This window comes from Patagioenas fasciata, chromosome 12 (genome assembly GCF_037038585.1).
Source record: "Patagioenas fasciata isolate bPatFas1 chromosome 12, bPatFas1.hap1, whole genome shotgun sequence".
NCBI lineage: Eukaryota > Metazoa > Chordata > Aves > Columbiformes > Columbidae > Patagioenas > Patagioenas fasciata.
The window spans coordinates 8,564,179-8,591,777 of record NC_092531.1 but is presented as its reverse complement, the minus strand read 5'-3'; the positions used below and the strand labels follow the sequence as shown (position 1 = coordinate 8,591,777).

Here is a 27,599-nt window from a genome sequence, read left to right as displayed (position 1 = left end):
TAAAGGTTTGGAGTTTGTTGTGTGTGTTATTTTTTCAAACTCTCTCCTGAGCCTGGCCTGTTTCAGTTCTTTCTGCTGCACGCTGCTGCTGCACCCTGGGAATCCTGCAGCTCTCTGGGGAGCAATAGCAAATTGAAAACAAATTTAAAATATTTCCATTCCCTTCCTGTGTGTTGAAGCTCTGAATTCAAGGCAGAATTGCGGGCTGCTGAACTTTCCTTGTTCTTGAGAATTCTTAGGCTGTGAGCTTTGCAATCAAAACCTGACTCCTGCTTGCTGCAAGTGGGAGTCTTGTGTGCATGGTTCCACTGGCTCGTTGCCCTGCAGCATCACGGTGTCCCCTAGGGACCCAGCTGGGGGACAGGAGACTCCTGCGTGGCCACTGGTATGGAAAGCCCTGCGCTGGTGAGCGGATGGGCTGTACACCTTGGGAGCAGGACAAGGGGAGATGAAAACTGTCACATGGAGGAGAGCAGAATCGGGGAACAGACCTGACACTGGCCAACCGGTGCTCTAGAGCTGCGTGCTGCCGCCACCTTGCCCTAATCCCTTAAATGTACTTGGCCTCAGACCCCCAAACCTCCCTCCTTTTCTGCCTAAATGGGATGTTTCTCCCTTGAGCACCTTCTTACGCTCTCCTCGTCCTCCTGTCTTGCAGGGCTGTGTGTCCAGGGCTGAGCAAGGTGCCCCGCTGCTCTGCGTTGGGTCCCATGAGAGCGGCAGGTCCACCCTGTCCTTTCCGCCCGGGGCTGCAGCGCCCGCCTCTCCCCCCGCTGCGCCAGAAGCCCCTCCAGCACCCGAAACGGAGCTGCCGAGCTCTGCTGCCACGGTGAGTCCATGGCCTTTTGCTCTTCTTTCCGTGCCGCTTCTCTGGAGGAGAGCTTGCTGCCCGCTTTCCCTCCCCGCTGCAGCGGGATGCGCAGCGTGGGGTGTGTACGCAGGCCTGCAAAAAAAGATTTGAGGGAACAGCTTATGCACCGAATAATTCAGGTTTCAGTCAACAGAAACAGCTCACGAATTCAGGTTGTATTTAGCAAGTGGTTTTGGCTGGGGGGAAAAAAAAAGTGAAACATTGAAAAGTTTCATTTTGACATTTTCAAAATGAAACCTTTCAGCCATCTGTTTCGAGATGACATTTCATTTTGATTTTTTTTCTAGAGTTTTTTTTTCAGTGGGGGGGAAGCCACCTACAAACAAAATGAAAGCTTCACTTCAGACAAAAAAAAATGCTTCATTCAGCCCCAGATTGTTGCTGAGGTTTGAAAATTTAGCAAAGTAAAAGAAATACCTTCGGCAACCTGAATTACTTTCTTTTCTCAATTTGGCCACCAAAACAGGAAAAACATAAACAAATCTCCCTTCACCGCGTTTTCCCAGCTCAAATCCTCAGAACACGTTGCTGTTGCGTTGAAAGCTGGAGGAATGGGTGTCACACCAGGGTTGCCGGGCAGTCCCGTGGGGTTTGGGCAGCCCCCGGAGCAGGGAGCTGTGTCTTCAGCAGCACAGAGCAGGGAGGTGGTGGCTGCAAAACGTGGGGGTTTCTGTGCTTTGTGTGTGGGAGGGGGTCGCAGCTGCGAGGCACGCATTGCGCATCATTGGGGTTTTTGGAGTGAGAGCTTGGGGAGAGCCTGTGGTGGCATGACATGTTGTACCGATGACTTGGGGGATGACAGGAGAGACTGTGCAAGCTAATTTTAGCTACAGCAGCAAGCTTGTGCCTGGGGGCGCGCTGTGCTGAGCCCACCTGAGAGCCGGTGTCCTCCTGGGAATGGGATGGTGTCCCCAGGCTGGGCTGGTGGCCACTGGCACCACTGCCCAGGCCTGTGCTGGGCTCACCCAGCCCTGTTTGTTCCCCACAGCACCTGTGCCTGTTACTTCAATGCTTTCCCTGTCCAGTGTTCAAGAAAATCCAGTTCAGAGGGGACTGATGTGACACTGAAGGGGCTTTCTGGTCTGCCTGGAAGATGTTTACAGCTGTGCTTGTCCTGCACAGGAGAAACCCGTCTGGGGAGAGAGGAGAGCACAAAAGGGCTGGGGAAGGGAGAGAGGTGGCTGGTTTGCATGGCCAAAGTAGGGTTGTGAAGGGTTCAAATGCATGTCAACTTGGTTTGGGGTCAGAAGATGTAGCGGAGCCATGGGAATGAGGGAGAAAACCCACCTCCCAGCAGCACCTCAGCTTGCGTAAGAGCAGCAGCTGGGCTCTGCGAGAGCCAGTGACTCATGGTGAACAAGACCTCAACCATAAGGCTCCAGAGAAGAAACCTCCATGGGTTCTTCTTGGTACCTTTAGGACAGAGAGGAGGTGATCTGACCATGCTTGTCAAACCCATTGCTGCGAGCGCCTGGGTAGCCCTTCCACCATGTTCTCAGCTCAGCTGAAAGATGAAACCACCCAATTAGGTAGGCTGCACTTTTGATTTACTGCACCATCTCCACCCCCAGTTTGTCTCAAATGTGACCTTATCAACAGTCGTATCACAGAACTGCTGGAAGGGAGATTGCTGTGCAAAGTGGGGGCTGCAGGCTCCTCCCTGCCGTGGGGCTGTACCTGCCCTGTGATGGCTCATGCCCTTCGTCAGGAAGGAGGAATGGAGAGCTGAATCGTAGTGGGAGAGTAGGAGAAACCAGAAATCGTGCCATAAACAAAATCTGTGCAGCAGTGCGGGGGGCTGCGGGGATCCATCCTCCGCCAGTTTCCCAGGAGCAGCGTGCTGCTGGCGCGTCCCCGGCTCCCGCAGCCTGGCCACGCGGGACTCCCACTCCAGCAGAAAAGCTTAAAATGCAAATAGTACCAGGCAGGTGTCTCGGTATGTGGTGGGACAGCAGGTGTCTGATATCCATTTTCGTGTGCTCCCCATGCTTTTGTCAGCACTAGCTTCCTGCTGAAGCGTTACAGGGTTGCTCCCTTTGTTACAGAGGCAAAAATGGGCTGTTTGGATGTATGGGAGATCAGAAGGGATCAAGGTTTTTTGCGGATCTGAAATCTGTCTGCTGTTATTTGGAGGGGAGCCAGTTGTGCCCAAGCCTGTCCGCTGCTTTGCAGGTGGCCGTGAACCCAGGGTGGGTTGGTGGAACCTCATCCCCGTGGCCTCCTGGCCAAGGTCCATGTGGGTGCTGGAGCACAGCTCAGCTGCTGGGTGCTTGGAGCAGGGACCAGCCTCTGGGATGGGGGATAATATGCAGAGCAGAGCTTGTAGGGCTGTGTATTCCTCCCCATGATGTGGGTCTGGATGAAGATGGAGATTCTTCTTCCAACCCACCTCCTGGCCAGGGACAAGTTTTATCCCACAGGGAATCCCTTCAACCTGGTTTGGGGGATGTGGGAGGGTCTTTCCTCAGGACCTTAGTGGAAGGCTCTGAAACCTGCTGAATCATTTACCTCTGTTTTCGCATTAGTTAATCCCATTCTTCCATTCTATTTCTCTGTTTTCATCTCTCCCTCTCCCCCCCACCTTCATCTTTATCAGTAGCTAATGAAACAGGCAGGGAGAAACCCAATTCGTACAGTAATTAAATTTACTTAGTGGGTATTCAACTGGAGTAATGAGAAGTTTAATTCAATGATTAGTTTTTTCTTTCATTAATTAAAAATGGAACAACGGTGCAGTTACAGTGGGCTGCATTGATCCTCCTTGTGGAAAGCTGCTGATGGAGGAGGAAGGAAAGCTCATTCTGTCTGTCCTTCCTGGATGCTGTCCCCACACACAGATGCCTTTATTGTCCCCTGTCTCTCGGTTGACCCCGCTGCCCAGGTGTCCCTGACCGTCTCTGGGTACGGGGTGCTTGGGGCAATGGTGGAGCAGAGTGCTGGAACAGCCCCCACTCAGGTCCTTTCCATGATCAGTCCCCAGAAGCAACCTTTCAGCTTAAAAAGGGATTTAAAATATTTGCCGTGGGTGGAAGATTGAAAAGCAGGTCCCAGCCCACAAGAAGTTTGGGGTGGGAGAGTTGTTTTCCTTCCTAGCTAAACAGATTTTTGATCCATTTAAATATGTTAAATTCATAAACATGTTTTTAGGCTTTTAAAATAAGTGAAGTGTGAAAGCAAAAATAAATAAATAAACCAAATCAGTTGTTTCCCATTTTTCAATGCTTTCTGCAGGCTCTTGAGCAATGTTAGGACCTCAGATGTCCTTTGAAGCATGGTTGCATGGGTTGTGTTTCCCTAAAGCAGAGGTGTTGATTCACTCCTAGTTTTTACATGGAAGGTTTATTTTGGTAGCTTTGGGGATCATTGTAAAATCTACTAAGTACAGGAGTTCATAAGGAGGTGTAGTCAATAATGAGAATAAAATGCCCCACAACAAACAACGATCCATTAATTGGCATTATAGATCCAGTCTGTGCAGGGGCTGTGTGCATAAGGGGGGTGGCTGGGCAGGAGAGAAAGCACCGTGTCCCCCTTCGCCTGTTCTCTCTCTGCCCCACGTGTCTTCCAAGTCATCTTTTTCTCTGCTGCTGTTGTGGAGACTGTGTGATGGTGAGAATTAGCCAAGGGCTGGGGACAGTGAGCACCCGGGTTTGAAGCCAGTAAGTGCCAAGGGCACTCAGCACCTCAGGAAATGAGATGTTTTTACTTTCCTTGGCTGTCCTTAGGTTATCTTGGATGGTAACTGCTTCTCTAAGGCTAGCAGGCAGGTCAGAGGCTCCTGGCCAGCCCAGCGCTGTGTCCCTGTGCTGGAAGGGCAGGCAGAGTCCTCCAGCAGCACTCATGTTCCCTGAGGCTCATTGGTGCCCCCCAGCTTGTGGAGCTACTCAGGATTCAGAGAAATAATCTTGTTCCAGAAAAGAAGGGATATGTCCCCCCACCTTGACCTCATCCCCTGAAACAGTGAAAATTGTGTTGGTAAATGGTTTCTGTCAGGAGAGTCACAGCCATGGCACCTGTGCTGCCCATGTCCAGCACATCCTTCAGCTGGGACAGTAGCGGGGAGGTGAGCCCGAGGCTGGGACATGGTGATTTGGGCACTGCCAGGACATCTATGGTAGGATCCCCAAACACCCCAGGTCCATGGGACACAGTGTCCTCCAGCCAGAGCATTGGGCCCCATTGCTGGGGCCCTGACCCTTTTGCAGCTCTGGGCTTTAGTATTGTTTTGCAATTCCTGTCCTGTGTGAAGCATTTTATTGCTCTGCACAACCTGGAGCCACCAAGGCTGGGGTACAGGGATGTCGCCAGGAGTAAGGCTTGGGTCGGAGCTGCCCTGGGAGGCTTACTGAGCGTGGTGTGAGCCCACACTGGCCAGCGAGTGCTGCCCAGCCTTGTAGGCAGCTGCAGCACTGTTTTACAACAGTGTTTTTCAGAGGGCTTTTGCATGTCTGTGTTTCTTGAGAGATCACTGCAGACGATTCCCAAGTGCTCTGGCCCAAATCTGTCCCGGTAGCTGTCAGCAGATCAATGCTCTGCTAAGTACAGGCCTGCTCTATTTCCATGGGAAAGTGGCTTCTATTAAGCAGTTCATTTTGGGCCTTTCAGCAGTGGGTCTACTAAATTTTGGTAGTTGTGTTTTTCTGTCTGTTGCAGCCTGATGTATAGCTTTTAAATATCAGCTCAGATGAAGATTAAGCTCAGCTGAGCTTTGGTTTGGGGAGGGAGAGTGCAAAAGCATGCACAGATTTTTTAATTTCTCTCCTGCTTGCCTTTCAAATACCGGGTTCAAAGCCCTAATTGCAGTATCATTTCACCCACAGTGCATGAGCGGAAAGCAGAGGAGAGGCCAAAGCCCAGCGCGCCCCTGGCATCCGATCCCCCAGCGTCCTGCCTTCATCTGACCCGGGTAGGTGGCACATGAGCTCGGGCACTGTTGTATTGCTGAGCATATGACACTTGTATGCCTCTGTCATGCTGAGTCTGGGACTGGTTTCCGCTGCCACAAGCGTGGTAGAAGTGCCTTCCCCCCTGTCATCCAGCCCTTTTGGAGCATAAAGCAGCTTTCCACCAGCGGACTGCATGTCTAGAGCAGGTGGGAAATGTTCGATCCATCGTGCCTGCAGAGGGGAGGGCTTTACAGGTGGTGAGAAGCATCTAAAATGATTATTTGGACAGTGGCTCTGCTGAGAAAGGAGAGCTTTGTCATGGGCCCATATGGCTTTGCTTAGGCAGGTGGGTTTGCTCCAACTTGTATTGCATCAGTGAGGGGCGAACGCTGCCTGTGCGGAGTAAACCAGCACGGACAGCTGAACGCTGCGGCCTGGGGGTGCTGGGCAGAAGCAGTTTCATCTTCCAGGAGAGGGCAGGCGAGAGGGTCCTCAGAAAGCAGCGTTTTCCGAGATGTCTCTATTACCGTTGCACGGCGCCCGCGTGCTCGCTGCCGACTCAGCCTCCTTCAGCGCTCTCGCCGGGATGGTTAAGAGACGGCAGCAGGTTTCAGCTTGTACTGTACATACAAATCCTCCGCTGAAATCTGTGAACTGTCAGTTTGATGCAGGCAACACGTGAGACAGCAAACATCAGAGCTGACTGGGCTGAGGCAATTTCCCAGGATGTCAGTCCTCAGGAGAGAACAAAGGGATCTTTCTGTGAAGAGCAGAATTCAGTTTCCTAATGAAAAAAAAAAAAATTAGGATGATTCAAGTATCTTTCTTATGCCAGAGCTGGGGATGGGAATTGTTTGAATTGGATGTCATCCAAGGTGGTATGAGATGGCAGGATGTGCTGTGATCTCGGTGCCACTGGGAGGGACATCTCTGCTTGGGGCAGAGCGCAGGGGCCCACCTGAGGCTGCCCAGGAGGCAGCGTCTCCTGTTGAGCTCAGAGAAAAGAGGATCAAAACAGTGAGGCAGAACTGGCTTTCGCACTCGGACACATGCACACAGATATATAATTTTCCCCCTTATGTCACATTTTTTGCTCAAAGCAAAGAGCAGGCTGCATAGGCTCAACCTGATGCATGCAAAAAAGGGGCCTGTGTCTTCACCTTGCCTCACATCTGTACATGAGAGAGGCCGGCAGAGAGATATTTCCAGCTTTGTGGAGAGGTATTTCTAGCTTCTTGTTGTCGCTTCCCATTTTATGGAAAGCAGGAACGAACCCGGGCACCCGTCCCTCCCTGCTCCCGCGGGCGCTTTTGCAGGCTGGGCCCCGGGGAGAGCTGTGCGCGAAGGACGCCCGGTCGGAGGAGATCCTGCCGTGTCAGGGCTGACAGAGCAGGTGGAGCGACCATGGAAATAGCAGTTTTCTGTCAAAACACCTTCTCAGCAGCAAGCCCTGAAACAAGTTTATTCTTAGTGATCTTCTATCAAAACAAAATTCAGCTGGGAAACAGTTGTGCTGGTTAAAGTCCTTCCTGAAGAAAAAAAACCACAAGCACTGAGAGCCATCTGTTTTGGGTTTAGATTTGGGTATTTTCTTCCAGAGCACCATTTGCGAAAGTTAAGGATTTTTCCTAAGAACAGCATTCAGAAAACAAGGTGATTTTGGTTTTCCTTGTGCTTTTTTTCATGTTTTGGGAAAAGGAAAAAAAAAGCAGCTATTTCCTAGGAAATTTGGGCTGGCAGAGTGGGGTGTAGTCTGTGTTTCTCAGCCTGGTCTCTACACTGACTATTGAGAGACCAGGGCAGCCAGGCACTATGTAGTGTAATGGACAGTAGCAGCACGTCTGGGGTCCTGGGCACCCTGGGATCAGCACACAGCCCCTTGTCCTGCCCAGCATCCCAGAGCAAAGCAGGACCTGGTGCTGGGAGGGGGCATCTCAAGCAGATGCATAAGTCTCCTCAAGGAGACCCTGAACCTTGAGGCTGGATGATGTGGTCAGAGGTTTTATTTAGTTCTGAGGCAGGGCTGAACTTGAGTGGATTTTTAATGCATGAATTTTTAGTGTTTAAACTGAGCAAATCTTTTGAACCGATGTGGTTTCTGAGGGATGTTTCTCTTCCTCTCCAAATGCGTGTACCATAAATGCTCCCAAAAAATCCTCCCTCTCCTCTCTGCCGTTGGTTGCTCTGGTGACACAGTCACAAACTTGCAGTAGGTCAGACTTTCCACTGAGCCTCTGTGTTACAGGAGTGTCTTGGATTTTTCACTTCTTAAAAGCATGTTTTCAGCATCAGGGTTATGTCAAAAGTCTATAAATGTGAACATGAGCACTGTGGGCTCCCCATCTCATGCTGCAATGGGCCAGAAACCTGTGGTTAAACAGGGTGGCTGAAAAGAGCTGAGGGAACGAGGTTGGAGGGAAGGAACACGACAGCGGGAGAGGTGTCTGTCGCCTGTGGTAGGTGCTGTTTTGGAAGCTCTGCTCCTCCACCCCAGCAGAGCCAAGAAAAGCCCTGAATTTCTTTTCCATGCCTTACCTTGCGCCCACATGGCTCTCTAGATTAAACCAGGTTCCTCTCCAAGAGTCTCACTTCAAGGACCGACAAAGCCATTAACGCAGATTTTTGTTTGTTTGTTTGATTTCTTTGGTAGCACATTTGCAAAAATAAATATTAATTGTGCAAAATGTTAACAAGCTGGACAGGAAACCAGGCTGTGCAGCCCAAGGATGGCACTGTGCATGCAGCTACTGGCCCTTGGTGCAAACCTGCATGCCACCATCACAGTCTGGTGGCTCCAGAGAGCTGTGCGGTGCCTGATGCTGAGGGCTTTGCGGCGCTTGCGAGCCACAGAAGGGACCGTCGGGGACTGTTTGTGACAGGAGGCTGGGAGGCACTGGAGGTTTTCTAGCAGTTGAACAGCTCTTCCCTGTCTCGAGGTGGGAGATAGCGTCATGCACACACAGCTTGGGATGTTGCTCCTGCTTCTTCTGTGTTTAACATTAATGCAAGTGAGAGCAGGAGCTGGGCATGCGTGGTGGTTGTTTTTCTTTTGGGTTTATGCACTGATACTTTATGCTTAATTGCAGCCTGACATGCACAAAGCGGGGGGGAAGGGGTTTTTTAAAAAAAATTGCATTCTATGAAATATTCAGGCTGACTTCTTTTTAGGCTGGTTTCTTTTTAAAAACTGGCATAATTACTCCTGCAAGGCTTCCAGTTCTCCTGGTTTTGTTGCATTTGAAGAAAGGCATCAGGAGTGTTTGTCCCTGTTAGCGTGGAGAGGGGCGGGCTGATCGTATTCATGAGAGGGAGGCGGTCATGGTGTTGGTACCTGGAGATGGGTGAGTTGGGGACCAGTGGTTTGGTTTGTTCCCATGGATATTTGCTGGTGATGGACTGAGGACTTGGTTGGAAATGGAGACAATTTAGCAACATATTAGGGTGTACTAGGAAGAAGAAAAACATCCCTTGTGCTCTCTCTACGTGTTCTGGCTGCGCACCAGGGTGCATCCTGCTGCTCCGTGCTTGCTGTGTCCTGCCTCTTGCAGATGTGGGTTGCAGCCATGGGGAGCACCTCCCTGCAGATGTGGGTGGTGGCTGTGGGGAGCACATCACCTGCCTGTGAGAGGGGCCGCTCCAGGAAGTGTTCTTCTGATGGTGTTAGATGTGATCCAAAATTAGCATCCCATTCACTTGCTGTGTTAGCTCTGTGAGGCTAATAGGCCTTAAAAAAAAAAAAAAAAAAAAAGGGTTTCTTGTCACTGAAATCAGCAGCTCTGACTCAGAATATGCGGAGGGAACAGACTTGCTGGATAAGGAAACGCTGCTGTTGTAAGCACTCGCCTGGCCACAGCAGTGCTGGGGGACTTGCCCAAGGTCAGCCTGGGAGTCGGTGTCAGAGCCTGGAAGGGGCTCTTGGCACCCGTCTTGGTGGCTGAACTGCTGGGTGAGGAGGATGAGGGTGTGAGCACCAAACCCAGCGAAACTGTGGAGCGTTCCCAGTGCCATGCCGTGTTCCACAATTAATCACTTCCACCCACATTACAACTTCTTCCTCCCCTAAATCCTCCCTTGCCTGGTACTGGAGTGGGGAACAGAGGCAGCTCCCGTTTTATGAATCAATCAAAGACAATGCCTGCTTTTGAGAGCTGCTGATTTAGAGAACCCTTTGCAAGCATGTGTGCAATATGATTTCTTATCAGAGAACGGCTCTGGACAAGCCTGCCAAGAGGAGCTGTTCCAGCTCCCAGCCACATCCTGGGGAGACAGGCCGAGTGGTTGTTTCATCTACAAATAAAACAAACAGGAACAAAGAAGGCAATAATATTGACTTTCATCATTGATATTCCCATTTATCTCAGTAATAATTAGTATTTCTATTGCTGTAAGGGTATAGCTCATAATCTCACTGTTTCAGGGGACCTTATTAATGTCATCACTAAGAACAGCCAGGCATAAAGTGCTGGGTAAGTGCCGAGGAGGGGGAGTAGGGTAGAGAGCTGGGTATGGAGCAGAGTGGGACGTGGAAGAGAAGAGGCTGCAGACAGGCATGCGGATGCTGTGGGGAGGACAGAAGAGGTTATCCTGGGTGTACGGGCAGGGCCTGGCTCTGTGCCTGGGGTGAGGTGGGAGAGCTGTGCAGGCTGGGTGATGGGAGCTGGGGCTCTCGGGGTCCCTGTCATCCAGCCCCTTGCTGCCTCCTTCAGCACAGCCACAGCAAATCCCCCTTGTCTGCGTTTGGGAGGGAAAGGCAGGTCTGGTGCCTCGTGGCTGTGCCCTGGGCGTGGAGGATGTGCTGCGAGATGCGGTCGCAGCTCCTTCCCCGTGGCGCGATGCACCTCCAGGCTGTCACAGTGCCCCCCCTTGTCACTGCCACACCAAACACCACGGGAAACCAGGGCAAGTTCTTGCTGCTGTCCCCATCTGCCCCCAGGGCGCCTGTGCCATTCATGCACAGACTCTTCACAGCATACACAGTGCTTGTTATCTGCTGGCACTTTATTAGTCATTCTCTGTCCTCTTTTAAAAATTCCCCATGGTGCTGTGGGTGAGTACCTTGTTCTGTTGGAGCCATGTACCTGGGCTGGTCCTCCTCGGGGATCCCAGAGGAGCTGGGACATGGAGGTTTCAGCACTGGTGCCCCTGCTCCCCTATGTTGCTGTGAAAGTTCTGGCACCCGACTGCTCTGTGCATCATCCTGAATTGGTCTGGAGGTCCATTTCCTGCATCTGTTTTTTTAATTGTCCTATTAAGTGCACGTCCTGAGCCCACCTGTGAAGGATGGTTTCCGGTATGCAGCGTCCTGAGCATTATCAATTCCACAGGAACCGCTGTCACAGGAGCCGCAGGGACCAGTGAATGCAAATGCAGGGTGGTGTTTTTATTAGGATTTAAATGAGTTTAAGACTGTTCAGAATTACAATGTGATTTGAGCCAGGAGGGGCTTATAAAACTGGTAAGAGTTCATATAGTATACAGTAAACGTGTCAAACCCTACGACTCCTGCTGAGCACCTTCCTCTGCAAGGTGCTGAAGGCAGGAGGCAGCTGGCAGCACTCAGCTGTGTAGGGCTCAGCCCCACCGTGTAGGTCCCCATGGGGGAAAAGGGCTGTTTGGGTGGCAGGAGGGCTAAAAGGTTCAGCCATGGAGGTTGCTGGGCAGGGGAGCCAGTCCCTGTTAACAAACCCAAGCCCATGGAGGAGAAAGGGGGGTGATATGACAGAACTGTACCTGTGTGCACAGGTGCCCTGGGTCTGTGACACCTGGGAGTCACCATAATGAGGGTGACAGATTCCTCCATCCGCTCCCTCCACCAGGGTGGGAATGAAAGGAAAGTTTGAGCTATTGGCTTGGGATATTTGTGCCTTGCCTCATCTCAGCGCTCTGCTTTTGATCTCTGAAGGATACGGCTGAATATTTGAATGAGAAATACGTGGTTGTATTGAAATCCTAGACAAAATGCCTTTTGAGCCTCCCTGCATGTTTATTTGCGTAAGAGTGTTTTGCTGGAGAAACACGGGAAGGAGCTCGAGGGAGGGGAGCGAAGGCGGGGGTGAGAGCGTTGGGGAACTCGTGGTACAATTTCAGGACGCTTAAGAGCCTCTTATTGTCAGTGACGAGACAGCGACATCAGAGGCAGCTCAAGCAATTGTCTGAGACAAATTGCTTCATTTGATGGGTTTGTCGGTATCTCACTGGTTAAGTTTCTGGGTTATGTATGTACAAAGCACAGGAGAAATCCAGAAATACATATATATGTGTCTCTGTTTTCATAGTGATCTCCCATAAATGACCTTGCAGGCATGAAATAATGTCATCAGCCTTCAGGGTCCTTCTGAGCAGCTGGATGTTTGCTCTGGAGGTGTGGGGAGTGCGGGAGCCAGGCCACCTCTTGGGGCTCCCGCTGTGAAGCCACCGAAGTGCTCGCTCCGGTGCCAGGCAGTGTTTACTGCAGGAGGGAGCATCTCCCCTCCTCCCCAAAAAGAGAGGCTTTGCTTGCTTCAGGAGGTGTTGAGGGAAAAGAGCCTCTGCTGACAGGTAACACACTGCTAAACAAAGCTGCTTTCCCCAGAGAGGGAAAATTGCTGCTGGTGCCTGCAGGAGAGGTGAAGGTGGAGATGTGACAGATAGCAGCCCTGCTGCTTTGTCCTACTTGGAGGAGAGATGGCAAGCTGGGGGTGCAAAGGCACCCTGACAAAAAGGCCCACATTTGGATAGCCCTGGGGGACAAGCACTCCCTTAGCTTGACCCTCCCCGTACATCTGAATGGGGCAGATCCCCCAGCGGCTCCGGCTGCACATCCCCGTGGTGAGGATGCAGGAGGGGGCAGCTGGGGTGGTAATGGCCAGGAGAAGATGTGTGCTGAAGCCCACATCAAAGGGACTTCAGCCAGCGACAGCCACCAGAAAGCCTTTAATGCCCAGCCCTGGAGCAGGGAGATTTACTCAAGGGACTCGTTTTCTTTCCTGAACATAAAAAAAATTGTGTCAACTTGACATTCAAGGAAACTTTAATACCACCTTCCTATTTGTTCAACAGTTTAGCTAATTGTAGTGCCTTTTTTTATTTTAATATACTTTTTTGATACATTCAGACTTTGTCCTCGTATACTCTGTTCTTTAAAGCCATTTTGTAATGTGTAGTTATTGCCTGTGCTGGTTCTCCGGGAGCATGAGGGAAGGAGGAGGGGGTGCTCTGGCTGCACCCATATGCTGAACCTTTTGGTAGCTCAGGTGACATGAGCTGGTCTCAGCAGATTGAGACAAGATCTTGCAGAAGACACTGCTGCTTGTTGTGGTGCTGGTTGTCGAGAAAAATGCATCTTCAGCAGCTCTGGAAGTCTTCAGACATGGCTCTATTTTGCTGAATTGTTTGTTTGGGACAGAAAAACAAACAAACAAAATGTCCCAGGGTTTCATTCTGCTGTTTTGTCTATGAAGCGACTGCTGTTTTCCTTCAGAAAGAACATTCTGGTTGTGAAGTTCCTCAACCTTGATCTTAAATAAATGAGTAAATCCTTAGAAATGTCCAGATGTGAAGTAAAATGCTATTGCACTTCTTCACATTTTAGATTCATGAGCATTTAACGGAAGTTTTCTTCTGTTAAGCTAATTCTTACTGAATTGTCAAAAATATGGAAAAAATAATTGCAATGATAATAACTACACTAATGGTAATGTGCTTTCACAGCATTGGCTTTTACCACAGCTAATTGTGCTCTTTCATTGCTCCTGCTCTGCATCTCAGCTGTCTCCTTCACTCAGACCTTTCCCCAGGCACGGTGGTCCCCACACAGTCCCCTAGTGTGTGACCTCTCTGCACCCAAGTTCTTGGCAGCCCTGAGCCTGTTATTATGGACTGCAGTGACCAAGTCTGGCTGGAGCTGCCCCTGCCTGGGATTTTACAGGTAGTTGAGCTCAGGTTCAAGCTGTACATGCCTCCAGCCCTTCCTGTCGGTGCTGGGATGCCCTATGGCATCCATACGCTGAGGCAATTCCAGCTCGCTCCCACCCTGTGCCCACAAGGACCAGCAAGCAGCGAAGCTGGGGAAAGATGTCAAGAGCTGTTACAGTGTTTGTGCGAGCTTATATAAAAGGATCCATTTTCATTCTCTGGCTTGTCTGCTTCAGTCAAAATACAACACCGCAGCTACCAACGTTTTGTGTCGTAGCAGACCACAGCGAGCTAATGCACGGGCTGCTGCGGTAGATGCTACATCTCTCCATACCACAGCTGTCCTGAGCCCCCACCACAGCCTGGGAGCTGCTTTCACCCCCGGAGCCCGCAGCTCGCCCTGCTGTGAATCATGTCTCCCACTGAACTGTAGCTCCTTGTGGGCTCTGCAGCTCCCAGGTCGCAAACCACAGCACTGCTGGGCTTGTGTCCCAGCTGGAGGAGCTCTCTGGTGCCTCTGCCTTCTGGGTGCGAGACAGAGCAGAGCCCTGCGTGCTGGCTGCAGCCCAGCTGAGCCCACTGCAGAAGCAGGCGGGTGGCTCTGGCCCCAGCAGCAGCGTTTAGTCCTGTTGCTGATCTCTTTCTGTTCAGTAGACATGTGTGTACACATGGATGCACATACCAGAGTGCCCTTGAGGTGTCTGGCACCTGGTGTCTTCATCTTCATTATTTAGAGGCTGTAAAGAGCATCCCTATTTGCCTGTTGCTCCATGGGTGTCTCACGGGGCTACTGGGGACGGCTGCATGGCTGGAAATGGCTGGGACCCAGGATGGTGTTGAAGGCAAAGTGGGGACACTAGAGGTTTATGTGTTCAACCCACCAACCAGACCGGCTTAGCTGGAGCAGGGTGATGGCTCTGGACCCAGGCCTGGGCTGTGAGTCCTTGGAAATGGGATGCAAGGAGATGGGAGGTGTGTAGGGACCTGTTTCCTCTTCTCTAGTATACCTTCACTTGTTCCTTGGCAGGACCAAACTAGCCTGGACCACCACCCCCTGTTGTGCAGGACCCTCTACTTGGGGGACATTTGACTTTCCCATGCTGCTGCGTGGGGTAGCAGCTGTGCTCTGCATGGCACAGAGGAGACAGCGTGTGTGTGTCAAGCCTGGTCTGTGCACAACAGCTTGGACCTGGCACAGGTTCACAGATGCTTTTGTTGAGTCTTTGCTATTGTATTTTTTTCCTCTCTTTCTCCCTTAAAAGTCAGTGTTGCCTCATCTTTGGAAATGCAGGCTGGGGCTGCGTGGCTGGTGGTACAGCTGGGGATAGAAGTGTCTGCCCTGACTTATAGCAGGCTGGAGGGTGTGTTTGCTGGGGAGGTGGCTGTGGGTGGCTCTGCCCTCCAGCAGCACTGCTTGATGATCACGCACCATCAGAGACCATCCTCTGGACGAGGTACCGTGTCTTTGTTCAGTATCTGCAAATTGCTCATTACTGAGGACTCTGCTCCACGAACAGGGCCTGACTACAGGCACAGACAATATGAATCGTGAAACCTCAATGCACCGAACAATTTTCATCAGAGGTTTTCACACCTTTCTCTTCTCTCTGTTCTTTCTCTCATTTCTCGTCGGTTCGAAAGACATGGAAACGGGTCTCCTGAGCTTTGATCATGAGCTCGCCACCCCCCTCACCTCTCATTGGCGCGGGCAGAGCAGCTGATGGGGCTGTGGGGACGCGACGCAGCAGCAGCAGAGCTGCAAAACTCTTCCCAGCACTGGCTGGACTGAGGCAGAGGGCACCAGCCATCTACCATCCCATCCCCCAAAACGTCACTTGCTTTTAAATGCACTGGTAGTTTAAAATAAGAATAACCTGCTCCAGGGCTTCTTAAACCGTAGAATTAAATATGGTTCTGGTCTCTAGGCAGGGTCTGACTCTTCAATTCTAAATCTGCTCAGCCAAGCGAAATATTGCAGAGGGGAACGAAATCAATATTTCTCAGGCTCAGCACAGAGAGGAAGCTGTGTGTGTGTGGCTGCAGGCGTGCAAGCGTGGATGTGTGCACACAAGCACATGAGGCTGGGGTGGAGAGGAGGACACGGTGCGTGGGATGCTCAGGGAGAGGTGTGGCTGTGAGGCCTTTGCACTTGGGGACACAGGTGAGTTTCCTCTCCACGTGGTTCCCAGCACAGTCTTTCAGATGAGGAAACACAGCTTTCTTGTTTTCAATACCTGTAATTCAGTGGCCAGTGAGAGGCTGGGGGTTGTGCCAGCGCAGGTACACTGTGGGCCGTCCTGGTTTCCGATGCGCAGAGCTGGCTGCGCAGGAGATGGGGAGCAATTGGGACTAATCAGGGTTTGTAGCCAAGCAAAAGGTTTTCCCCTGCGACCTGCATGCCCTGTCATTTGCAATATGGCAGTTTCAGATCATGAATGAGGTGCACCGATCTTGCTGTTGGTCATGTGTGCGATCTGTCACATGGAGTCGTTTCTGGGTGGTGGTGGGGCCCCCACCACCAGGGCTGCTCTGGATGCACCATGTGCTGCCTTGGGTACCCTGGGCATGGCTGTCCTTGTCTATGGGCTGCTCTTGCCCAGAGGACATGGCTGCGGGGTGGTGAGAAATGGCCCTTGGTATGTGCTCAGGGAGTGTTGCTGAAGGTTCATGTCCTTCCCTGCCAAAAAGGGGCTCAAGCTGTAGCCAGGGGCTGCAGTCCAGAAGAAGATGAAGCTGATTTTGCCAGGTCTAAGTTCTCCAGGTGGTGTCTGTCCAGCCTTGTCCCCACTGTCACCGCTTTGCAGAGTCCTGGTGTTCTCCCTCTCTGCTGCTGCGTGTCCCCCACGGTACATGGAGGGAGCTGGGCGATGTGCTGGGACCAGGAGCAGCGGAGGATCTCCATCTGCAGCGGAGAGGGGAAGGACAAATGTTATTGACCTGCTCTGGCATCTGATCAAACCACAGACACTCACCCCTCCCAAAAAGCCTCTCTGATAGCTTAATTTCTTAATTGCTGTCTGTGATCAGGATGTCAGGTCTGGCTCTCCGCCAAGATATGTCATTTCCAGCAGCCTGGGGCTCTCTACCACCTTGCTTGGTCACCACTTTCAGCTCAACCAATAGACTGGCTGGAGAGTCTCCCATCTCCACGCAGGCTACCTCTGATGCCCTGAGGGCACGATGGCAAATATTGAGGGAGCTCCAAATGCTGAGGAGTGCCAGGTCAGGGCCACAGCTCCAACACTGGTTTGTGCCTTGGCCAGGGAGCCAAGGGTTGGAGCTGAACTGTGAGTTTGGAGGTCCCAGCTATAGTCCAGCCCAGCGCCTGGAGGAGATGAGCTCCTCAGATGCACGGTGCTGTGCTCAGGATGGAGATACGGAGAGCAGGCATGGCTGGAGGTCCAGGGAAGGGACCCAAAGGAGAGCTGCCCTCTGCAGGGTCTGGAGCTGGGCTGATGGGAATTCCTGGTGGCTCTGGACACCCAGATGAGGCAAGACCACAAATACATGCAGCAGAGGCTTGCAGGCTGATGCCCAGCCAGGCTCTATATCTCAATAAACAGCACTCCAAGGCAGACCTGAAAATAAATATTTGAAGAGGAAATAGTACTCTGTCTTCTATTGTCTCTCCTCCTTTCCTCTCTCTCTTCCCCTTCCCGTCTTTTATGTCTGACTGAACATGAGTTCATTGTTAAAGGGGTTTTGTTTTCTTGTATTTTTGCCCTTTCTCTACTCTCTCAATGAGGAAACTACAGGAGCCACACTATTAACAATTCAGGGCCATCCAGCAGCAAGGGATGCTCTTCATGCCAAGCTTGTCCACACCCAGGTTGCTGGGTGCTTGTTTTTCTTCTCTGTTTCCTTGTTTGCTATGATAAAACACGACGAGATGGCTGGGTTTTTTTTTTTGCTGGGAGCAGGGATATGGTGGGATCAAGCTGTCTGAAAAGCTGTCTGTAAATGTGGTTCAGCCCAACCCTACAATAATTTTCCTCATTCTTGATTGCTTTGGCTTTGTGCAGGGCAAAGCAAGCAGTCAGTGGTACCATGAATTGATACTGGTCCTGGTCCGTGTTGACCTTGATGGGAAAGGTTAAAACTGGTCTGGGAGGAGGCATCTGACTCAGGTGAAAAGAGAATAGGGAAGAGAGGGGAAGGGAAAGACTCCAAAGAGAAAATGGGACAGAAAAATGCAGAGGTGTTTAAGGATATCTGAGATGTCACCGGCAAGGACGGTAGCCTGGGGAAGCTGTAACTTTGAGAGAAGTCTTCTCAGCCTGGCTGCAAATGTTTGCTACGCTCTTTGCTATATTTAGCAGCCTCCGTGCCCTTTGGAGAGTTCTCCACGCAGATGGCGGAGGAGCGGCTTGCCAAATGGTGGATGCCTTGCTGCGTTGGAAGGGGGTGCCCGGTGTTTGGGGAGAGAGGTTTAAAGTCGGCTTCACCCTTTCAGCAGCAAAACCAAGTGGTTTGCTTTGCTGCCCAATGGATGAGGCTGCCAGATGGCTAAATATTTGCTTGTAAATTAGCAATGGGAAACGTGAGATGTAAAGCCCTAAATTGAAGAAACGCAGGCCCTGGATTGGACTGTTCCTCCCGCGGAGGATGGTCTCTGCAGAGCTGGGTTGGGTGGATCCATTGCAGGAGCAGCACAAGGAGATGTCAAAGCAAAGAACAGGGGCACTGCGCTGCCATCTCTCCCCAGTTCATTGGCACAGTCATGGGCCATTACTCAAGCGTCTGCAGCCTCTAGCTGTGTTTGCGTTAAACCAATATGCAGAGAAACACAGCTTTCTCTCTAGGAAAAAAAAAATGCTGCTTGTTCTATATCTGTGCAGTATCTCGCTGAATGGGATATGACTGGAATGAAATTTCCAGGCACTAATGCAATATAAGTACTCATAATTTCTGTGTGTGCATGTGTGGGGATAGGCAATGTAAGGATCCTGTGCTGCGTGGCCCTGAGCATCATCCCATACTGTCCTGCCTTTCCTGAGCACCAGCCTGCTGCAAAATGGCTCCATGGCTCGCTGGGGGTGTCTGTGCTTCACGCCTGGTCTGAGGCGCTGTGCTGGGGCAGAAGGTGGGCAAGGAAAGTGCGAGACACAGCAAAAGATTGGGGGCGGGGGGGAAGGGGTGGCACAGGAATATTCATAGAGAATCTCACCAAGGTGTAGTGTTTGTGCTGCCTCCTGTGAGTCCTCCCAAACCGTGGGGCTGCCTGACTCTTCACTCCAGAGGCATCAGATCATTTCAAAAACAAGTAAATATTAAAATATTGGCTTCTTTTTATTTGCCATCTGGAGTTGAAGTATTTTCACGCCCTCCAGTGTTTCTGCACAGCAGGAGGACTGGCCCTTCTCTTCTCCCCTTGGTTTCTAATAAAAGCCAAGCTTCCCACATTTAACTTGACTCCAGGGGCTGGGGCTTTAAGAAGCTCTACCTCCGTAATACGGGCAATGAAATCGCAAGAGCTGGCTATGCTGCTATAAAACTTGCACTGCTGCGTGAAGATGAACAGCAAATCCTTTCCCCATCCCCGCAGCTCACCGGCTCTCGCTCTGCTCCTCCTCCGGGGCTCTGAGCCTTTGTGCCAGGCAGCACAGACCCCGTTCCATTTCCCTGTGCTCCCCTTCATCCCCTCCCTGTACTGCTTCCCTGGAGCAGCTTTGTCACCCTCTTCCGTCATCCCGCCGTGCCCTGCCAGCAGGTCTGCCCCTGCCCCGTCCTCGTCCTTGCCGGTGTCGCGTGGCTGCTCAGCTGCACGTCAGCTCTGTGTTTGCGGCATGATCGAAACCAGAAGAGCTGTAATAACTCCCTGTGTGGTTAGGCTATCTGTGCATTTTGCGTTTCGTGGCGACTAGGAGTGTCGTCTGCCTTCCCACACCATCCCCAACCGTATTTATAGATCACAGTGGCATTATCCATGTGGATACAGATTGTGCATGACGGTTTTCTATAAATACAAATGCTCTGTAATTATCATTAGAACTATTTAGCCCAATTCAAAGGTAGATTAAATAATGAATGTGTGTGTGATATGCCTGTCGACATCAACAAATGGAAAGAGACATCTCTAGATGCGTATCTGGAGGTTTCCCCGGTGAAGAAGTTGAAGGAGGAGGGAGCGGAGCAGCCAGGTTGCTGTAAATGTTCTTTCACAGGGGTTCAGGTGGCACGGTGTAGCCTGAGGACACTCTGCTCCCTGGTGGGTTCTTGGGTCTGGACAAAAAGGTGACCCGGGAGACACTGTGCCAAGGGATGGACAAGGAGGGTCAGCACCTGCAGAAGCTACTTGGTATTCATGACTCTCCATTGCTGTGCCTCTCTCCCCTCTGCTTTTACTGCTCCTCAGAAGCAGTTAGAGGTATTTTCAGGCTAGGCTGTAGATGGAGAGCAATGCAAGGTGTATGGTAAGGCTTCCCAAAGTCTCTTGGCCCCTTGTTTTGTGTGGTAATTGATTTTCTCTGAGGCCGTGCATGCTTTGGTGTGTTCCCCTTCCTGCTGGTCACTCCCTGGCTGTGAGCTGGTTTGTGGCAGAGCCCTTTGGGGACACTGCCTCTCTCCCCCATTCCAACTGTGCTCCTGCCCCAACCCTCCCTACGAGAAAAGAAGTGGGGAGCTTTAGCAAGATGAGTGCAAGGACAGTGCCCTGGTGTGTCCTTGCTGAGGACAATGTGGCTTTACCAGCATCCCTGAGGGATGTGGCAGGGAGACTGTGCACAGCAAGGCAGGACTGGCATGCTCAGGAGGAGCAGTGTCACTGGCGTTTGTGGCAACCCGTAAACATGGCGTGTGCCCCAGGAGAGCACTTTGCAAAGCCGATGGAAGGATGAGGTAGATGTCACCAGTGCTCGTAAGATGGGAAAGAACCTCTATTTCTCCGTCCTTCGCGCTCTCCCCAGGTGCAGTGAAGCCTGGCCATCGCTCACAGGCAATAGCTCCATCAGCTCCTGTGTGGCTGCTGCGTCTTAGCCCTTCCCTGGCTCTGTGTCACATCCCGGGCTGCTCCCCTGGCTCCGTGTCCCATCGTGGGCTGCTCCCCTGCCCTGGGGACAGTAGCGTCAGGACCAGTGAGGGAAGCGGGGCTGGTAGGAAGGGCTCCATCACAGTAACTAATAACTGTGTGCTGACAAATTGAATTATACCTTTTCCAGTTGCCTGCACTATTGATCAGAGAAAAGGTTTGTGTTTTTGTTAGGCTTTTTTTTTTTTATTTTTTCCTTTTAAGTTACAGTTGCAATGTCCTGGGGGCTTATAATGAACTAAATAAGGTCAGGTTAGCAGAAGAATCAAATATGCTTTGGCAGCAGAAGCATGGGCTTTTCCTGGTGACTCTGAGCGGAGAAGAAAGCAGTGGGGGGAGCAGCAGCGGCTCCTGCTCCGCAGAGCCTGGTGCCTGGGGGGGCCCTGCTGCAGCCTCCTGCTCCCCGGGGGGCAGGGCTGAAGCGGAGGGGGGCTCGCAAGGTGGGCAGCACAGGACCTGAGCAGTGTGGGGTGAAACCAGACCCTACCACTCCCAGCAGCGCATGGAGGACTGCTTGGAACTGGGGTGATGTGTGTGGGCTGTGGGGGAGAGGCGATGCGAGTGTAATTGTGCTTAGCATGGCAGGAGCTGTGGGGGAACTGGGGTTCACCAGGGTCTGTCTGCCTTGCACGATGGGGTGCCAGGAGCCAGGGTTTTGGCAGGCACAGCATCTGCCCGGCAGCTACCTGTGGGGTCCCTACCTGGGAACGCTGATGGTGTTTGGTTCTTTGCACTGGCACTGAGATCCTGCTGTGAACTCAATTAAAGCTGTGTTGGGGAAGAAGGAATAAATTACCCAGATGAAAAGGATGAGTAAAAAAAGTGTGCAGAGAAATGCCAGCCCACCTTTGAAAGGATTTATCAAACTCGGACATGTGTCACCTTGGCACCAGTGAAGCTGCAGGGAAGGAGCATTCCCTGGTGTTCATGCCCCCACTCCTGGGCTGGGATGGGTATGAAGTGAGACACAGATGCTGCAGGAGCAGCAGAGGGTTGAGGTGACTCATTGGTGCCGGACTTGGGATGGAAGTGAAGGGGTTGGCAAACCAGCTTGGAGCTGCGCTCAGGTGGAGGTTTGTGGCGGTAGCAATGTCTGCAAAAGAGAGGAGGGTTGGCTGCAGGTTCAGCAGGTGGCTCCAGTGGCTCTTGTGTCCCATTCTCTGTTTGTCCAAATATCCAGCTGCCTGCCCTGCCTGTTCCCAGCTCCTTGAGAGGCCAGGACTAGTGTGGGCTGGATCCAGCCCCGGGATGGACAGACCTGCTCCCCCAGAAGGGGAGTCCGAGGGCAGTGAAATGCAGTGGCCAACTCCACAGAACCTGGGGCTGTGCTCGGAGGGGTGACCTGAGGGCAAGCCTCAGTGAGCAGAAAAAGCAGGGATGTTCACATCTTGTTTTGGTGCAGCTCTGTTTACAGAGACCTAGATTGAAATCTCGGCTGCCCTGGGGTGAATCTGGCCGGTCTCCAGAGCTGTTTGTGTGCTGGCAGAGCTGCCGTGCTCCACACGGTGAGTTTTTCCTATTTGCACACAAGTCCTGTCCCTGGCGACCCGGGAGCCCCAGGCTCCTGCTGCACTGGAGCTTGCTTCCCTTCTGGACTTCGCTGTACTAAAGTCACCAGTTACAGGCAAGGACCAACAAACTCTGCACTGCTGTCATTTGTCTTAGCAAATGGGGTCTTGGGGGACAAACAGAGGCTCATCTCCTGTACGGCCCCTGGAAGCCAGGTTGTGGCAGGAGAGCTGTGTCCCATGCTGCATGTTGTGACCAGCAGCCAGGGGACACCGTCTGGGCACAGACCTGATGTCTCTGCTCTGAGTGCAACCTTCCTCCTCCTGCACTGCCCTGCTTGAGAGTCCGGCCACATCGGGTACCAGATTAACATTCCCAGCACAGCGTCACTCCATCACCATTTCTATTAAACTCATTTGCTATCTAAAGGAATTCATTTTCCACTTTGTTTGCCTACAATAAAAAAAAAAAGGTGCCCTTTGAGCTGAGGTCCCAGTGTTTGCGAGGGGGAGTGCCCAAGCGGGGAGCTGGATGCCAGCACCCCCTCCCTCGGGCCATGTCCTGGGAGGAAGGAGGGCATTCCTACCAGCCATGCAACAAGATGCTCCATCCCTGTGTTTCCACCATGCTCCTGGAAGGTGCTTGCTTGCTTTCTTTCTCAAGCAAATGATGCGGTTTCACCCTCGCATGAGCCTTTGTAAAATCAAATAGTCCCCTCTTCACTGGGAATATCTGTGGACTTCAGGAAACTCTACCCTGTTCCAAAAATCAGGTCGTCTTGGAGTCTACAGCAAGTCCAGGGAAGGCAGAGACAAGCTGGGTTCCCTCTACCTGCTCCTCCATCTGCTTGTGTGTCATGTCCTTCAGTCAGTAGCTTTGCAACCAGCTCGAGAGCTGGATTTCTGCTGCTGCCTGAGGCTCAGGGCCTGTGTCTTCAGGTGCATGAGAGAGGGGCGGAAACAGGAATATGGGGGTGCCAGAGAGAGAAAACAGTTTGTGTGTGTGTATGCCTGTGAGCAAACCTCCTTGCATGTGTGTGTCCCTCTGGGGACCATGGGGCTCTTGTTGGCAGTCCCTTACCAGTTTATCACCAAGCCTCCTGGCACGGGCACCTCCTGCAGGAAAACAGGAGAAAGATGCTCTGCAGCCCTCTGCGCAGCAGCTCTCAAGGTCAGAGGCTGCTGGTAATTGATCTATAGCCTTGCTATAAATCTCGTGCCGAAGGGAGCCTTCCCCGCTGGCTCTCGACAGCAGCATCCATCCTGTGTGGTTTGGCCAGCTCCGGTACCCACAAGGGAGGTTTAATCACTCCCTGCCTCTGCCGGATGGCTTTCGGGTCTGCGACTGGCCTTGCTGGCCCGTGGCTCTGCCACACGCACTGTGACCCCTCATGGGGTCAGGTAACCCCCGCCATGGTCTGCAGGAGATATGAGCGACCAGCATGGGGCCTGGGGTGCAGCTGCTGGGAGTTGATCTAGTGGGTCTGGGCTCTCCTGTATATCCTTGGGTGCCCCACAGGACTCTGTGTTTAGGGTGATCTCCCAGAAAATGGAGAAGTCTGGCTCCAAGACAGGCAGAGAAAGAGCTGGAGTTGGCATCCAGCTTCCCAGGGAGCTTGTGGAGCCATGTGTTGTGGTGGAGAAGCAATTGTGGGGAGAGGGACAGTGATGGTGTTCATCAGGTGTGGAACACCAGGGCTCGGTGCTGGGTGACTCTCCTCACCCAGCAGCCACTACGTCCCAAGCCCAGGCAGTTGGATGCCAAGCTGGGCCCTGGCTGCAATTCTGCTGTCTGATCGATGGCTGTGGTCAGAGCAATTGAGACTGGTGCTGGCAGCACCTGAGTTTGCTGGGTGTAGTTTGCAAATGTGAGTCCCTGCAAAATGGCAGCCCTTCGTAACTGCAAAATGTTTCCCTTCATAATAATCATTTGCAACTAAACAGCAGCTCTGTTAGTGATTGTGGCAGCCTTCAGCCCTGGAGTAGGTGCTGACTTCACCCCCACTGTGAGCAAAACTCTGCTCTCCTGATCCCATCCAGTGGCATCAGCCCGGCTGCCTGCCCCATTCCCACAGAGCAAAAGCACCTCCTGCTCCATCTGGAGAGAAACCAGTTTCCCTCCCACAAATCCTTTCTCAGAGTCACTGGTACTAAAGGAGAAGAGACGTAATCAAGCTGGTTTAACCCCCCTGCTACCTGTGAGTCTCACTACAAAGCCTGCCAATGAGGGAGCTCAGGTTGTGCTAATTACTCTAACCCAGGCAGGCCAGATGAGAACACCAGGAGTTAACTAATACTCAGTTAACCCCTGGTTGCTCATGCTGATTTCCCTTGTTTCCAGCGGCCATCAGAAAGTCAACATGTAAACAGTGACGGGCAGGAGGCAGATAAACCTCTTTGCAGCTGGGGGGCTAAAAACCTCCCTGGGGTGGTAAGGGAACTGGGCAGCCAACCTGCATCAGGGACCTGAGCCCATACTGCTGAGCACTTTTGGGGTGTCCCTTGACACCCTTGTCCTTGGAAGTACCAGTGTAGGCAGCTGGATGGATGCAGGGGGCTCCCAGCCCTGCATGAGGGGCCAGAGCAGGTGGGAAGGAGAAACCAGGAGGAGTTAAGGTGATTGAGAGGGTCCTACACCAGCAGCACAGCCTCGTCCTGTGAGTCTCATGGTATTTCTTGTGCCTGCAAACGTGCTGGCTCCTGAGACATCTTGGCTGTGGGGCCGGGATGCCCAGGAGGCGGGACCTGTGGGGTGCAGAGGGGCTGATGTGGTCCCGGCTCCTGCTGATGCGCTGAGCTGCTGCCCAGAATTTGCCCTGCAGTTGCTATGGTGATACTGCCATTTCTTACCTCGCCAGGGGGAAGAAAAGCCTCCAAACATTTAATTCTGCAGCCCACCTGGGAGCCTTTTAAACTCCCCGTTCGGTGTTTGACATGTAATAATTTTTCTGCTTTTAAGATTATCCTAAAATGCTCATTCTCTTTCTCTCTCTTGAAATCTCAGCAGCGGAGCCTCAGTAAGAAATCAGCATAAAAAAATACCAATACAAGTTTCAAATGCCAATTTGTCACTGTCACAGGGAACAGGCAACGACAGGCACCGGGGAAGGGGACACAGCCGCGTCAGTCAGGCACATGGAGGCTGGGCCCAGGGGTGAGTGAGTGAGTGAGTGAGGGGAAGGAGGCTTGATGGGTGGTGTTTCCTGGAAAATAGTGAGGAATTTGGGGAGGAGAGCTCATTGTGGTTGGCAGCAGGGAAGGCTTTGATCTGCTACCCCATATACACAGTGATGCCATAGCTCAAGAGAAGGTAGACTTATCAGTTGTGTAGACATCCGTGCAAAAATGAAAATAAGATAAAACCTCCCTAAAGAAACTGAATTAAGACCTGGCTTCATTCCCTGGATCTGCCTTGGGCTCCTCAGGTGACCTGGGCTCCCTCCCCGGGTTTCCCTGATGCAGGGGAGCAGAGCCCAGCTCCGCATCACAGCCCTGACGTGCAAATAAATATAGTCAAAACTGTCGTGTGCCGGGTACTGCGGTGACAGGAGGCGCTTGGGTACCAGCAGTGCGACTCCATCAGATGGCTGTTCATGCTTGGCTATCTGCACACCTTACCAAGCAGATGGTCTGCCCCAGACTACTGGGATCCAACAAGCCTGTGGAGCAATTTAATCTCCAGAAATAATTTAATATGGCTTCCTCCAGAGTACAGTGGTTTGATTTTTTTTTATTATTATTATTTTCTTTCTTTTTTTCCTGGTCAGCCATAGAATAATTTAATCCTGCCTTCTGTGTGAAGGTCTATTTTGAGTTTGCCACCTGCAGAGTGTTTTAATCCCACAACTCACAAAGTAATTCAATCCTCTCCCTTGGTGAGTAATTTAATCCTCTATTTCCAGGATAATTTAATCCTCTCCCTGGGGAATAATGGAATAATTTGATCCTTCATTTCCAGAGTAATATGATCCTCTACCTGAGAAGCTCAATACTTTAAACCAGCCACCTATGAAGCTGCGTGCACGCCTGTCTGCAGGCGCTGCTGTCCCTGCAAAACGGTCCCTGCCGGGGGGATTTGGCTGTTCCCTGGGTTAATCCATCCCTGCGCTGGCTGGGGTAATCCAGGCAGGTTCACAACGGGCAGAACCGCTTGGTGCTGCCTGACCTTGGGGCTTTTGAGCCTGCATGCGTGTGATTGCTTCATTTAAATTCCTCCTCAACCAATTAATCCCTTTGAATTAGTTTTATTCTGGCCGGTGCCATGGTTGTTGAAGCAGGGCAGCATTTGACCCATCTGTGGGGCTGCTGGTGTGAGGGTGGCCTCACATGGGCTCTTTTGGGCCCTAGTCTGGGGCAGCTCAGTTCTACCTACCTATATACGCACATATACATTTATGGATTTTCTTCGTGTTGATCCAGAAGCACACTGCTGTGTCCCCTCACCTGTCGTCACTTCCAGCAGGAACCAGCTATCAAAGTGGCTGAACACTGGGTGCCACTCAGCCAGGACCCCCTTGCACTGGGGGTCTCCAGGCAGGGTCCCACCACCCAAGTCTCTCACCAGGGCTGTGGAGACCCCCTGCTGCTGGAGCTGAGCACCCCTTCCCAGCCACAGCATTGTGCGTTGCCTCTGTCTGTACTGTCACCCTCTCGTGGGGCCTCTGGGCATGTCACACACCTTCTCCCAGCATGAAAATGCACCTTGAAAGCAACAGAGACTCCCTATCGGGCTGCATGAAAGAGAGACTCGCAGTGGGAGTCTGGCTGTTTTACACTTCTTCCCCCTCATTTCTGCTATAGCAGAGGCTCACGGTTAATAGGAAGAAGAGTGTTTCCTTAGTTGAGGTGTTAAAAGGAGAGAAATACCAATAATGATAGTGTCCGTTTCTATGCAGAGGAGGATCTGTGGAGTATCCAGAACAGAAATATTTCCCTGCCCCTCTGAAGACTGCAGCAGTTTGTACTCAGGAGAGGGATAAGCATACTAAAAAGGAGATTACACCCTGAAAAAACACAGTGAAAGAGGAGAAGGAGGGAGGGGTGAGGCAGCAGGGCAGGAGAAGAGACCTGGAGAAGAGGAGGAAGTGCTGAAGGACTCTGTTGGCCTTAGATTTGGGTTGCCAAAGCCTGACTGGGAAGATACCCCACCATGGTAAGGCAGAGCGGGGACGGGGTCAGAGCCTTGGGGAGCCCCCACGCTGGGCAGCCCTGCCCATAGAACCCTCCACACAGGGGGCTGCTCTGCATCACCCCTCACGTGCCCAGGGAAAAGTTATGAGGTTGAGGCAATTATTATTATTATTGTTTAACCCCACTGTCAAGTTAGTGCTTAAGTCTTTCGGAAGTCAGAGGAGAAACAAGTGGTTTGGAGGACCAGAGCCAACTTCCATCACTGCTTGAAGGAAAAGGGGCCC

General features: G+C 51.9%; 1 protein-coding gene across 2 annotated transcripts in view; it reads left to right on the top strand.

Moving 5' to 3' along the window:
- The window catches only part of LINGO1 (leucine rich repeat and Ig domain containing 1), a 144,888-nt gene that overhangs the window by 79,008 nt on the left and 38,281 nt on the right, over nt 1-27,599 (top strand). The window contains exons 4-5 of one of the 2 annotated variants that reach the window (XM_065847344.2): nt 659-829; nt 5,692-5,777. The gene's annotated coding sequence lies outside the window, so the exon portion shown is untranslated. The remainder of the gene's footprint in view (nt 1-658; nt 830-5,691; nt 5,778-27,599) is intronic. The other variant, XM_071813799.1, reaches the window with a different exon arrangement.